At 35.6% G+C, this 14,692-nt stretch overlaps 1 pseudogene; it reads left to right on the top strand.

The window, feature by feature from the left end:
• Nucleotides 1-13,617: 13,617 nt before the first annotated feature.
• Nucleotides 13,618-14,007, top strand: LOC129457462 (small ribosomal subunit protein uS8-like; annotated as a pseudogene).
• Nucleotides 14,008-14,692: the final 685 nt, after the last annotated feature.

A 14,692-nucleotide genomic window follows, 5' to 3' on the forward strand; every position in this document is an offset into this window, starting at 1 on the left:
CAACCCTTGCTATAAAATCTGAAATATAAACTAACCAAGACAATATTATTAAAGATTGGCTAAATACTACTGTTAGTCTGAGATTTTGAGCCTGAAGCCAATTTCTTTGTCAAATTTATGAATTAGCACATATTAGGGAAATGGTAAAAAATAGCCACATAACACCAAGATATTCTTCTTGAAATAAATGGATAGGTGAGTATAAGAAAATGCTTTTCTAAAAATCTCTGGTATTTTAAAATTGAAAATTACCAGTGACAAATATCCCACACTTTGAGAATCTATGCTTTAACCTGAAGATGGGAGCAGAGAATTTTGTCTTCATTTCTAAATCTACAAGCTGACCAGAGCATCCCCTTGTGTCTTGGTCTTTCCTGCTGCTCTCAGCTGGGATACAGGTCACCCTTCACAGCCCCAGGAGGGTGACTCCTCCAAACTTAGTTCCCAGGTTTGATGGCTCCCTCTTTTATGAGGAACCCCATACAAAATAGGGCATGGGGTATCCACTCACCTTACTTCTTTATTTCTCCAGAGTTCATAAAAGTAGCCCACTAGACTAGTCAGGTCTATGCAAATTGCTCTACAGTTGGATTTGAAGAATTCCAAGGAGGATTTGAAGGTAGAATATGAGAAGTCAAGTCTCTAGCAGGTGGCAATATTCTTCACTCTCATAATTGAAGACATTCAATAAAATAGGTCCTGAATGAGAAGGAGGTGCCACGGATGTCTGTCCTTACTAAAACAGGGACCCCAATAAATCACTCACTATATCCTGAAGTGAGAAATGGCCAAGACATGGCTTATGCCTGTATGTGGATGTGTTAAAGGGAAGAACAATGTGATCTGCTACACAGAAGGGTGTGCCATGTACATACACATCACAGTCACATTCCTAAAGCTTTTCAGAGGATACGTTAATGATTAACTTTTGTACATGAGAAACCCTAGTCAGCTTCATCAATGTAAGATGATCAGACTTGCCTCTTTGTGGCTAAGGCTAATTCGTTTATAACATTAACTATTTTTGCACTGTCTGTGGCTTTTCTTTCCTTTTTGTCTGTGTTGTATTGTTTTATTTTACCTTTCTTTTCTCTCTCTTCTTTGTTTTCACTTTGTTACCTGTCCGGACTTCATGGCTACCTCTCTCATATGCAAGCAAACAATTAACATATGGAATATCTCTATTTATATTTGAAAACAAAAATGCATATCCTCACCCCAAAGCCTCTCCTTTCCCTCAACCCCCACTCTGCAAGAAAAATAATCAAACTTCCCAAATCCTTTCCTGTTTACTCCCTTGGAAGCAGGTCTGCAGTGTGAATTCTGCTCAGATAGTCTGCAAGTTTGCCTGTGTCTATGGGACTAATGTTCTCTCGGATTGCAGAAAGAAAGGTGGACGAGGGGAAGCTAGTGGCAGGTCCCACTTATCATGGTGTCTTATCATGTGACCTCTTAGCTATATTTCCTTTCAAGCTTCCCACAGGATGAACTAGAGGCCTGCCAGTTCCTCTAAATATTGAACTTATTTAAGTAAATATACTTCACAAGGACACACAGGCTGAACTAATTTTTAAAAAGGGACTAGTCCCACAGTTAGCAATGTATATGCCTCCTCCTTGGTACCATGTTTCTCAATCTTAATTGCACATTATACATTATAATCATCTGAAAACAAACATGAATAACTTAGAAGCACTAGAGGTACACAATATTAAATCTGCATATTTAAGAGAGCTTAACATGATATGTTTTTAAACCATCATGTGATTTAAATGTGTAACAGGTTTTATACCCACTGTAATTTTAAATTTGTGTGTTAACATTATTATTTAGAAAAGATTTGTTTTCCTTATTTTTCTATTTTAGTGTTTGTGAGTAATGTATTGATTACCCTTTAATTGGCCTTTAGTATTCTCATAGATTCTCAATGAAGAACAGGAGGCAATCTATAATATACATATACATAAAAATATACATATATTTTAAGATCCAACAGTCTCCTCTGTTGTTAAAATGTATGATCTTATGTGATGTGCTTATCCAAATTCAACAAGTATTCTTTTCTCCTTTCCTCTTGGGCTTCAAACACTTAATCCTATTTCATTTTGTGGAAGAAACAAAGTTCCATATATATTTAAAGACTTCACCTATATTGTCCCGCAGTCCTGAACAGCCACACCATCTGCCCCGTCCCCACCATGATGCCTCCACCCACCCCACCGCTGAATGTTCAAAGAGTCATTCTCCAAGTCTCAACCTGAATAGTACCTTTTCGAAGAGTCACCACACATCCTAGTTTTTGATACCACGAAATTTTAAAGCAAGTTCAATATGAGTAACAACAATGTCCCTCTATCACAAGCACCTCACAAAGTGGTTTTATAGATACTTTTTAAAAAAAGGAGGAAAAGAGACAGACAGAGAGACAGAATGAGGAAGAGAGAGAGAGAGAAAAGGAAAGAAGAAAAGAAGAAAGGAAGAGAAAAAAATAAAAGACAGGAAAGAAAAGAAAAAAAGAAAAGGAAAACAAGCAAGGGTATCAGTGAAATAAGCTATTCTCCTTCAAAACAGAACAATTAAAATGTCTCCTGAATACACATTAAAAACATACTCTAATCTCCAAAAAGTCATCCATCCTGAGAACAGAATGTTTTGGGGAGACAATATTATACATACATAAATATCCAGATTCTCACACATTTTAAAAATGCAGAAATAGAATGTTTTTTTATACCAACAATGAACTTAGAAGTACATTTGAATGGTAATTAAACATTTTTTAAAATTTCTTCAATCTTTTATTATTCTTGGTCACCTCACCATAACTATTGCTTCTCTTCCCATCCACCCACCCATTCCATAAAAAAATTTACACTGTACCACATGCCACTCCGTTTATCAGATATTTTGATAACTTTAGCTAACAGTAGCACAATCTGTTAGCAAATCTGAGGAAAATAAGGACAGAGAGCAGAAATGTTTGGATTCCCTTTAGGCGGTTAAATGAAGGTGGTAGCATGCTTGTCTAAAACATGGACAAAGACAAGCCATTTATGAAATATTTGATATATTGCATGGTTCAAATAAAAATAGAATTCTGATCTTGATGCTGATTCCTAGGCTGGCCAACATACCACTACTGACACATTACTGTAGATGAATGAAATATGTTTATGGGTTTACGGCAGAGAAATGTCTTTAGTGGATAAAACTGTAAACTAAAATGGGATTATCCTTACCAGTAAATGTAAAACAAAACAGACACCGCTTTCAAGTATTTGTATGTGGGAAAGGAGGGTGATGGTGATTGCCCTGTAAGGACCTGCCTTTGCTAAGGGATGCACAGCTATTAAATGTAGGGCTACAATTGTGTGAAATATTTTCACTTGGAGAAAGGGCAGGTTTGTGGTGTACAGAAAAGCAGCTCTATTTCTTGTTTCTTATAAAGAAATTGTACCACTAATGCTCTTTCCTTTTTCCCTTTGCCGTCTGCCTCTGAAATCTCCTTATCCTTTTCTGATAGACAGTCACAAATTGAATTACCAAACAAAAAAAAAAAGTATTTTTTTTTTAAACCTAGACACCAAGAACCTGCTATCATCAAACACTGTCTTGCTATTGCCATCTAGTGGCCAGGATACTAACATGCAGTTCTTCTGGCCAAATCAAAGACACAAGGTGTCTTCCAAGGAGTTAAGAGTTAGAAAACGAGAAACTACAGAGATTCAATGAAACTGATGTCTTCAAGGAGTTAAGAGTTAGAAAATGAGAAACTGCAGAGATTCAAAGAAACTATGTAGGTCTCTGTTGCCCTCCTTCTACTGAGTGTCATCACTTGATCTGGAATATATATATGTTTTAATCTAGAAAAATCATATATATGTATATATGTGTATACGTATGTATATGTATATATGTATATATATGAAACAGTATTTAATTGTAGATTTACAAAATAGCACATAGTAGGGTCCCCTGCCTAATAAATTCATGATATGCAGTATAATATAGTATACAGTGATACAGTGTCATAAATTATTTTAAAAATTCTAGGAGGCCATATGCCCAAATATTGCTTATGATAGCAGTAATAAGACTATCTGAGCCTGTTATTTTTTCATACGTATAACTGCCTCACCACCTCTCACTTTAGCCTCATCTTGACTTTTCCCTCCTTTCATCCTACCCCTGCATCCACCTATGTATTTATAAATTTGTCATTTCAAGTTTAACGACCAGTATCTTGCCTAGGGAAAAAAAATCCTGATTCTCTCTTGACAACTGAAAAATACGCATTATTTTTCTTAAAATTCTAAATCCTCCATATAACCTTAACCATGATCCCAAGACTGGCGTGCCCTTACACACAGGAGGCTACAGAGCGAGGCTTCTCAACAGTGCCACTATTGGCATATCAAGAGAGGTAAGCCTCCACAGTGGTGACAGTGGTGATGATGGTGGGGCTAGCCTCCGCACTACAAGTGCTAGGGATGGTTGGCAGAATCCCTAGCATCAAACCACTAGATGCCAATAACATGCTTGCTCTCACACCAGTGAGACAACCACATCATGTCACCAGGTGTTACCACATGCCTTTGGGAAGACAGAGTGGGGAGATCACTCATCACTGTTTTAGAACCATTGCTGTTAAGAACCAACCTTCTGGCTATGTTCATAATACATCCCGTTCTGTCTCTTATTTTCCAAACTCTCCTTGACTTTTTGCTCATGTCTTTCTCTCATATTAATTGCAGAAACACTTCAAATTTCTGAAGATCCATAAATGCCAATAGCTCTTTAATAATATTTAATCTTTGATTTTATATTCTTGGAATAATTTAATCTCCCTTATTAGACAGTCGCTATCATGTGACCCAAAACAAAGCATCTCCCCCCTTTTTTTTTCTATAAATCTGCATTTCCCAAATATATTCCATGGAGCACTGGCACTAGCTGTTTGATATTTGTAAATGTGGTGCTTGTGCATATGTGCAGACGTGTGTGCATGTATTTGTGTGTGTGTAAAGATTTTTACAGTGGCTCATGCCTGTAATTCCAGCACTTTGGGAGGCCAATGCAGATGGATCACCTGAGGTCAGGGATTCGAGACCAGCCTGACAAACACGGTGAAACCCCTTCTCTACTAAAAATACAAACATTAGCTGGGCATGGTGGCAGTCACCTATAATCCCAGCTACTGGGGAGGCTGAGGCAGAAGAATCACTTGAACCCGGGAGTCAGAGATTGAGGTGAGGTAAACTGATATCAAGCCATTGCATTCCAGCCTAGGCGACAGAGTAAGACTCTATCTCAAAAAAAAAAAAAAAAAAAAAAAGAGAGAGATTTTTAGTCAAAGTTGAAAAAGTAGCAAACAATATCCCCAACATGGATTTTCACAATTTACAATAATTAGCGTAACAAAGACTATAGAAGTTCTTCTAATTAATATCATGGTTTAGCAGTTTTTCCCCTCAAATATATTTAACTATTTTTTTTTTTTTTTTTTTTGGGGGGGACAGAATCTCACTCTGTTGCCCTGGCTGGAGTGTAGTGGTGCGATCTCGGCTCACTGCAACCTCCACCTCCCAGGTTCAAGCGATTCTCCTGCCTCAGCCTCCTGAGTAGCTGGGACTACAGGAGCACACCACCATGCCCGGCTAATTTTTTTTTTTTTTTTGTATTTTTTAGTAAAGATGGGGTTTCACCATATTGGCCAGGCTGGTCTTGAACTCCTGACCTTGTGATCCTCCTGCCTCAGCCTCCCAAAGTGCTGCAATTACAGGCGTGAGCCACCGTGCCTGGCCTGATATTTAACTATTTTAATAAATAAAAAAATTGATTGAAGAACTTAGCTATGTCAAAGTATCCTTCAGGCAGATCCTTCTCTTGGCTTTTGAAGGGTCATTATAGGGCCTTTTCATTTAGGCTCAGGTTAATTTCTGTTTGATGACAGTAAGGTGTTACTCAACAAGAAACTACCGACCTACTTTGGAACGGTGTCTGCAATGTGCAAGGGGGATTCTGGAGTTAGAAGTGAACTGGAAAAAGAGAATAAATGGAATATGAAAGGATAGAGGGCCCCTCACAGAGGGCTCCTCACATTGTATGGTGGTTAAAAAGGACTGGGAACGGTATCCAGATAAATTGTTGATGATTAAACTCTGGCTAAGTATGAGTTAACATTGGAAAAACAATTTACTTTTCCAGAAAAGTTTCGTCAAGTATATATTGAATGGTTTGGAATGGTTAATTACTCAACTTTTCTGTGGTTTTTTGTGGTCTGACCGTAAATTGGATGCTGAGAGGGTGGAGATGGGAGTCTAGCTTGCGCGAGTGATTTTGGACTTCTTCTTGGTTATATTTTCATGCTTTTGGCCTTTATGAAGCACCAAATGGGTATATTCTGTGATTGCAATAGGCAACTACTTAAATGAAATTAAATATTTCTCGTGGGCCTATATTATATTTAGGGGTTGTGGATAGGGGGAGTCACACAGGATAATTCTTAACTGGAAGAAGAATACCAGAAAAACAGCTACTTTTATCTTCTGTTATTTACATCACTCCATTTAGATGTGCAACCTCCATTTCTTATCAATGCTTATTCTAAAAAGACTGTGTTTAGCTAATAATATTAAAATCGAAGATACTAATGCTAGCTTAAAGGAAGACTTTTTCTTAAGTCAAATTAAGGCTAAAATTTTAAGCTGCAGGGGAATATTACTTATGGTGAATTCTCAAAATAAATAGGGAAAACATCTTTCCAAGGTAGGAACATTATAATTTACCTTGTCAGACTAGGAGCTGTAACACAGGAAGGAAATAGCTCTCTATTTTGTGTTTGTTTAAGATCCAACCCTTGTTTTTATTTCCACCCAAGGATTTAGAAAATAGGACACAATACGTTTGTGGTGTCACATGCAATTATTACCCTAGTGAATTGCTAATGAGGCAACTCCAGCTCCGAAGCAGCGTTTTAAATAAAACCCAAGAATACATCACATCTTCACAAATTGCTTTTATAAGTTAACAAATACATACACATGCATACAAAAATGGGAATGTATTCTGCAAACAAGCCCTGAGCAGGCACCACACGTAAACTAAGTTAAGCACTAAAGATGAGGCGAACAGAAAGTTTTATGGTCTTAGTAGTCACAGAGCTCATTAGTGCAGGGATAGACATAGGACATCACACTAGATTATTGAAGTAAGGAGAAAAATTCTGTTTTAAAGGGATAAGCATAGAGGTGGGGGCAAGACAGGTAGAGTCAGAAGAGTAAGTGATCAGTTCCCACAGATGGGTCATGCTGGTATTTGAAGGAGTACCAGGATTTTCATAGGCAAAAGAGGAAAAAGAATATCTCAGATAAAGGAAATAGAACAAAAGCAGGCAGTTGGAAAAGAGATCGGGAAGAAGGAGACCCTCTCTGTGAGGCCACAGGTTGCCAGAGGTTATTATGAAAGGTAGAGCTAGAGAGTAAGTTTTGCCACTGAAATTACCTGAAGAAATGTTCACAATTTTAGTTAAAGGTGGTCCATATACTTTTGTAACTGAGTATTAATAGAAGTCCCTTTCTGAACCAGTTATAAAATAATAAAAGGAGAAATTACAAGAGATTATATCTCAAAATTTTTGATGTTAAGAATCCGTTTGATCACATCTCATTTAACAGATACAAAAAATTAGGTGGACAAGCAAAATTCAGATCAGGGATCTAGCACAAACTCTTGATAAGACTCTACAGCAGTGCTGGCCAATAGAAATAAAATGCAAGACAATAACCTGAGCCATATATACAATTTTAATTCTTATATTAGCAACATTAGAAGTTTAAAAGGAAGGAAAATTAATTTAACAGTATAATTTACTCACAAAGATACCTAAAACACTATCTTTATACATTAAATCAATATAAAATTGAGATAGTTCACATTATTTTTTCAATTTCAGCTACATTACTTAGATCTAGAAATTTAGTATTTTACACTAAAAGAATGTCTAGATTTGAACTGGTCACATTTCATATATTTAATAACCACATGTGGCTATTGACAAACACATGTGGCTATTGACTACCACATTGAACAGCACAGCTTTAGAGTAATGATTCTCAAAGTTGGTTCTTATTCCAAGAGGACCAACAACACCTGAGAACTTTCTAGACCTGAACATCCTTGAGTCATATTCCAAAATTATTCAATCAGAAGTAGTTGGTGATGCGAATACGGTTTGGCAATTTCATGTTCAAAAAGCTCTCCTGGACGTTCTGATGCACACTTAATGTGATATGATGGCAGACCTGGGAACAGAAAATGTGTTCTGTTTTGGACACACCAGATGGACAGGGCCACCTGGTCCATCAATATCTACATCACTTAGGAGCTTGTGAGCAGCAAGCCACCCAGGTGCCAAGGCAAGAGACCGAAGGCACAAGCTGTTCCAGTATAATAAAGAAAATATATACAATAAGAATAGTTATACTAGAAATAGATTATAGATATGATTACATATGAATATTATTAATCATTAGTTTGTAGCATTACTCTTTATTCCAAATTATAATAATTTTTGTTCTACAATTATAACCTAGGAAAAAACAGGCCATACAGAGATAGGAGCTGAAGGGACATGGTGAAAAGTGACCAGAAGACAAGAGTGTGAACCCTCTTGTCATGCCCGGACAGGGCCACTGGCGGCTCCTTGGTCTAGCGGTAACGCCAGTGCCTGGGAAGGCACCCGTTACTTAGCAGACCGGGAAAGGCAGTCTCCCTTTGACGTGGAGAGTTACAGAAGAGTCTGCTCCACCACCTCTTGTGGAAGGCCTGACATGAGTCAGGCCCGCCCGCAGCCATCCGGAGGCCTAAACGTCGCCCTGTGATGCTGTGCTTCAGCGGTCACACTCCTGGTCCACTTTCATGTTCCGCCCTGTACACCTGGCTCCACCTTCTAGATAGCAGTAGCAGAATTAGTGAAAGTATTAAAGTCTTTGATCTCTCCGAGAAATACATAGAAGAAATAATGACGTAAGCTGTCCCCTCTCTCTCTCCGCCTCGGCTACCAAATAGGGAAGGGCCCCCTGTCCGGTGGACACGTGACTTGCGTGACCTTACCCATCATTGGAGAAGACTCACACTCCTTACCCTGCCCTCTTGCCTGCAGCCAGGCATTCAGGACCACTACGGGTCTCCGCGTCTTGGTGGTAGTGGTCCTCCGGGCCCAGCTATCTTTTCTTCTATCTCTTTGTCTTATGTCTTTATTTCTACCATCTATCGTCTCCGCACATGAAGAGAAAAACCCACAGGCCCTGTATGGCTGGACCTTACAGAAGCTTACTGAAAATGTACAATTTCAAAACCTGGACTTACTAAATCAGAATGTGCATTTACAACAAGTCCAGGTGAATTATTTGTGTACAAAGCCTTACATCAGTAGTTCCAAAATCTGAAGGTACATTTTAATAACCTGGGAAGGTTCTAAAAATATAAATGACTATTACACCAATCAGATTAGAATCAAAGTAGAGCCAATACCTTCTGTTTTGTTGCATTGTTTGTTGTTGTTGCAGTTGTTTGTAACTCACATATCATATTTATGTGCAGTAAAATTGGAGAACCTTTGCTCTAGAAACACTATTTACCAAAATGAAGTACTTCAATTGTAAATGGACAGCTCAATATTTTTAGTTGATTATTATTACTATAAACAATTCTAATATATGACAAAATTGAAAGAATGTTGATATGAGAATGTGTGTACCCAACACCCATTTTCTACTAATTGTACCATATTTGCTTTATCATACACTCATTTTTAAGCCTTTCCTCTGTGTTTAAGTTGCATCTTTTAATCATTTTTAAATTGGGCTGTTTGTGTACCTATCATTGAGTTGTAAAAGTACTTTATAATTCAAGGTCCAATTCTGTTTTATATTTTCAAGTCAAGTTCTTCCCTTTCTGTTTTCTAAGTTTTGCTTTTTCTGAGAGCAAATCTTACTAATTTTGTTAAAGTCAAATTTTTCCTTTTATAAAATGTTCATGTACAGTGATTTCTGTGTTCAACATAAGAAAGCATTCTTTACCCCAAGGTTGCAAACACATTATGTGTTCTAAAATGTTACATTTATATATTGATATCTCAAATAAGCTGCTGTTTGATATAAGTAAACACTCAAAATTGTTTATAACTTTACTCACTATTCATTGATCATGTATGTGTTAAAATATTTCTGGACACTATTCTGCAACTCTAAATTATATGTCTTTAATTGCATCAATACCACATTGTTTTGATTACAGTAGCTTTATTTCAGCCTTGAGACAAGATAATTCAAGGCCTTTTAATTTGATTATTTTTTACAAAATTATTTTGGCTAATCTGGATTATTTGAATTTCCATACAAGTCTTAGAATTGAGTTGTCAATTTTCACAAAACAAACTCCTGGAAACTTAATTGGGATGGTGTTCAGTATATCATTTAAATTTGGGGAGAATTGGCATCTTAATATTGAGACTTTTAAAACACAAACATGGTCTGTAACTCAATTTATGTAGGTCTGCAATTTCTTTCTGTAAAAAATGTTAATTTATTTAATTATTTATTAAAAATCTGTGCTTTATTTGCATATTTTAAATAAAACCTATTGTTAAGTGTTTTCATTTGATGCTATTATGAATATATTTTAAGTTTAATGTTATTTCCCTGTGTTGTTGAATACCTATATATACATACATATATTTATACACACATATATTTACATATATATCTCATACTTTTCTATATTGGTATTGCATCCTAGAATTTTGCTAAATTCATTTCCTATGCATGGCTTTGTATTTTTATTAGATTTTTAGATTACTAGATTTTCAGTGTAAATTACTAGATACTTGGCGAATAAATAATGTTTTACTTCTTTTTATGAAGGCCTTCTTCTTTCTCTTGCATTTTTGAAATGGCTATAAACATTACTGCAATGTTGAATAGAAATGAAGAAAAATACCCTTGCCTTGCTTCTGGTAATAGAAAGAAAGTGATCAAAATTAACTAAATTATTGTTGTTGGCTGCAATCATAGTTGCCTTTATATGTTCTGAGAAAGTTTCATTCTATTCTATATCTAGTTTGCTGAAAATTTTGTCATAAATTGGTGCTGAATTTTTTCAAATGCTTTTTCTATCTGTTGACTTTTCTTCTTTATTCTCTCTTTTTCTCCCCTGAATGTTTGTTAGAATTTAGCAGTGTGTTATGAAAAATGTGGGCAGGAAATTATACTCTCCTTTTCTTTATTACAAAAGTATTTGGGTAAATTAAGTATTATTTCTTCCATAAATATTTGACATAAATCCCAAATAAATTCAATGTTGGACAGAAACTTTCTTTGTGAAGTTTGTAATAAAAATTTAAGTTATTTAATACTATTGTTATCCATTTCATCTTACATTCCTTTTGTTAAATTGGATTTTTAAAGAATACATACATTTAATGTACCTTATCAAATGTAGTACATATTTTTACATAACATTTTCTTTCTATTCTTTTGCTCTACATAGCACATGTAGTGATATCCCCTGTATTGTTTTTATATAGATAATTCATTTCTCTTTTATTGTTTCTTGATTATTCTAAATATATATTTATCACTTTATTTGACCTTTTCAAATAATCAACTTGCAGCTTTGTTGATTTTTCTTTATTGTGTTTTTTTCCTGTTACATGAAATTTTTCTTTATCCAAACTATTATCTTTCTTATCCTTATTTTGGAATGTGCATATTATCTTCTGATAGTTTCCAAATGTAAAAGCTTAGATTATTATTTTGAACTTTTATCTTTCATGTATAAATATATAGCTATAAATTTTCCTCTAAGGACTGCTTTACCTGGATCATGTTATTTAATATGTTGCATTTTTATTTTCATTTACTTCAGAATATATTCTTAATATTTATTTATGGTATTTATAACTAATGATTTATTGATTTCCAATTTATTAGTATCACATTATATTTCCTGTATTGGTTATATACACGTGCATAAATATGTACATAGAAACATACAAACCATACATTAATATATGCAGATAAAATGCATTTGTATTTTATATATTGCATATAGTATACAAATATAAATATTACAAGCTTATGAATATATAACATATATAGTTATAATTATATTATACTAATTATTTATGTACACACTTTTATATAGAACTACACATTCCAATTTAGAGTGATTGGATTAAATAAGGCTATATATTGAACTCTTCAGAAGAGCAACAATTGTTACTACTACTGTATTTATTCACACATGTATGTATTTATTCCAACCTACTTACATGGATATAATTTTTTTGGTATAATTGGGTACCCTTATAACAGAATTGTTCTATTATTGTTTTATGTAGTCTAATATTCTGTATATGTTAGACTAATATATGTAGTCTAATATTCTGTATATGTTAGCTTTGTTCTAAACTGGTAAAAATTAAGATACAAAATATAATTTTATATTATCTACATATTTGTCATTTTTGTGATCTTTCCTTTCAGTAGATATCATTTTGATATCATACTCTTTCAAACCAGAGATTTCCCTTCCATATTTCTTTTGTGCAAGTAGGCCTATGATTTTTTTCCTTTTACTGTGCTTGTAAACACTTTTATTGGAGCTAGTTTGTCCCCTGTTCTGTTCGAAGTCTCACATGAGTCTTGCTCTTCTCTGTTCAATCTTAGTTAATAAGTTAGCTTGTCATTTCCAAACCTCCAAGCAGTAGTTTAACAATTAAAATGTTGACACGAGTGTAATAACCAGCACTCTGGTCTTAATTTGTAGTGGTATCTTCCCTACTCTCCCAACTCTGGCTCACAGTAGGTAGAATGTCTGCATTGTGACCTGGGGTTGGGTTTACATTATCTACTTCCTTTGCATTCTTTCCCCATTGCCATCTGCTAAGTTTTTAGCTGTGCCTTTGTTTTAATTTCACCAGGTTCTGAGTACATATTCGTGTATTGGGAGTAGAGAGGTCATGCATGGTAGTTAAGAGGGCAAAAAAAAAGATCTAACTTGATTGACACTGCTGTAGTTTTTGTCACGGAAATCTTCCTGGAGACAAATTTAACATTGACTACATTTTTCATGGAGTGATTTTTGAAGTGTGTTTTAAACTACCATCACTATGACTGTCTCACTTCCCTATCAATGTGTCAGATGAGAATACACTCTTGGGAGGCTTCTGATTCTTGGTCTCTGGTTCTTAGAGGCCCATATGAAACAGAATTCCCCTTTTCAGGCCCTCAGAGCCTCTCTCAATAGCCATTGATCTCTGTAACATTTTCCCTAGCCTCTTCTTTCTAGCATTAAAACTGGAAATATGATGTAGATGGTCAGTGGGCAAAAGATTACTTCCTACAGTGTAGTTTGTTATGCTCTTGCTATGGACTTGCCTTGTAACTCTAGAATTTGGGAGCATAAATTAGAAATCATACAGTTGTGTTCCCCCACTCCAGGCTATCATTCTAGGTTTGAGTGAGGAAGCATCTACTCTCTCTGTTCCAAAGCCAACTAATTTCTCATTTAAAAATTACCCTTTAACTCTTCCTGCCATCTTTCTGCACCACAATGGCGCACATGAATATGCTGGCTGATGCTCTCAAGGGCATCAGCGATGCTGAAAAGAGAGGAAAACGCCAGTTTCTCATTAGGCTGTGCTCCAGAGTCATCATTCGGTTTCTAACTCTGATGATGAAGCATGGCTACACTGGCAAATCTGAAATCATTGATGGTCACAGAGCTGGGAAAATTGTCGTGACCCTCACAGGCAGGCTAAACAAGTGTGGGATGATTAGCCCCAGAGTTGATGTAAAACTCAAAGGTCTAGAAAAATGACAGAATAATGTGCTCCCAGTCCGCCAGTTTGGTTTCATTGTACAAACCTCAAGGGGCATCATGGACCATGAAGAAGTAAGATGAAAACACACAGGAGGAAAAGTCCTGGGATTATTTTTCTAGAGATGTAATACATGTTTACAAATAAAATGCCTTGTGGACTCTGAAAAAAAGTTACTTTAAATTAAATTAAATTAAATTACTACCTCAGCCTTTCTATACCGTGACATTTACATTGAGATAAGGATAACAAAACTGGTTTCTGATCAAGTTTTAACGATATCTGTGTCTTTGAAATAAGAGTCTAGGCTTTCAAGGGACTATTTCAAATGGAACAATATTCAATTGTATACATGAGCTTACAGATTTTAGATAATTTACTCACAATAGCTATTAGTTATCAACTAATATTAACTATTTAAGTTATCTTTTTAAATCAGCTTGTAAGATCAAAAATATTCCAAAATTGATTATCAGTATTTTGATGTTCTCCTTAAGACTTATTTCATTAACGAGAAGGATTTTCATCTCAGGCAACTGTAGCCCTGGTGTGTTCATTGTTACAGACACCAGATGCTCCCCCTTTACTTCTCATAGTTATTTCCCTTCTTTTAAGATTGTCTATCCATCAATATCGTCAGACTAAATCACCTTGGACCAGGCCCATCAAAAGCTCCATTGGCAATGTCACTGGGACCATTGGCAACCTAATTAATCTATCTTTGTGGTGCCCCAAAACAGCACACACACTGCCTTAATTGCTACAACCTCATACCCACTGGGGACCACAAACAGAGAATAAGCAGAC

Source organism: Symphalangus syndactylus, chromosome 11 (assembly GCF_028878055.3).
Source record: "Symphalangus syndactylus isolate Jambi chromosome 11, NHGRI_mSymSyn1-v2.1_pri, whole genome shotgun sequence".
In the NCBI taxonomy this organism is placed as follows: Eukaryota; Metazoa; Chordata; class Mammalia; order Primates; family Hylobatidae; genus Symphalangus; species Symphalangus syndactylus.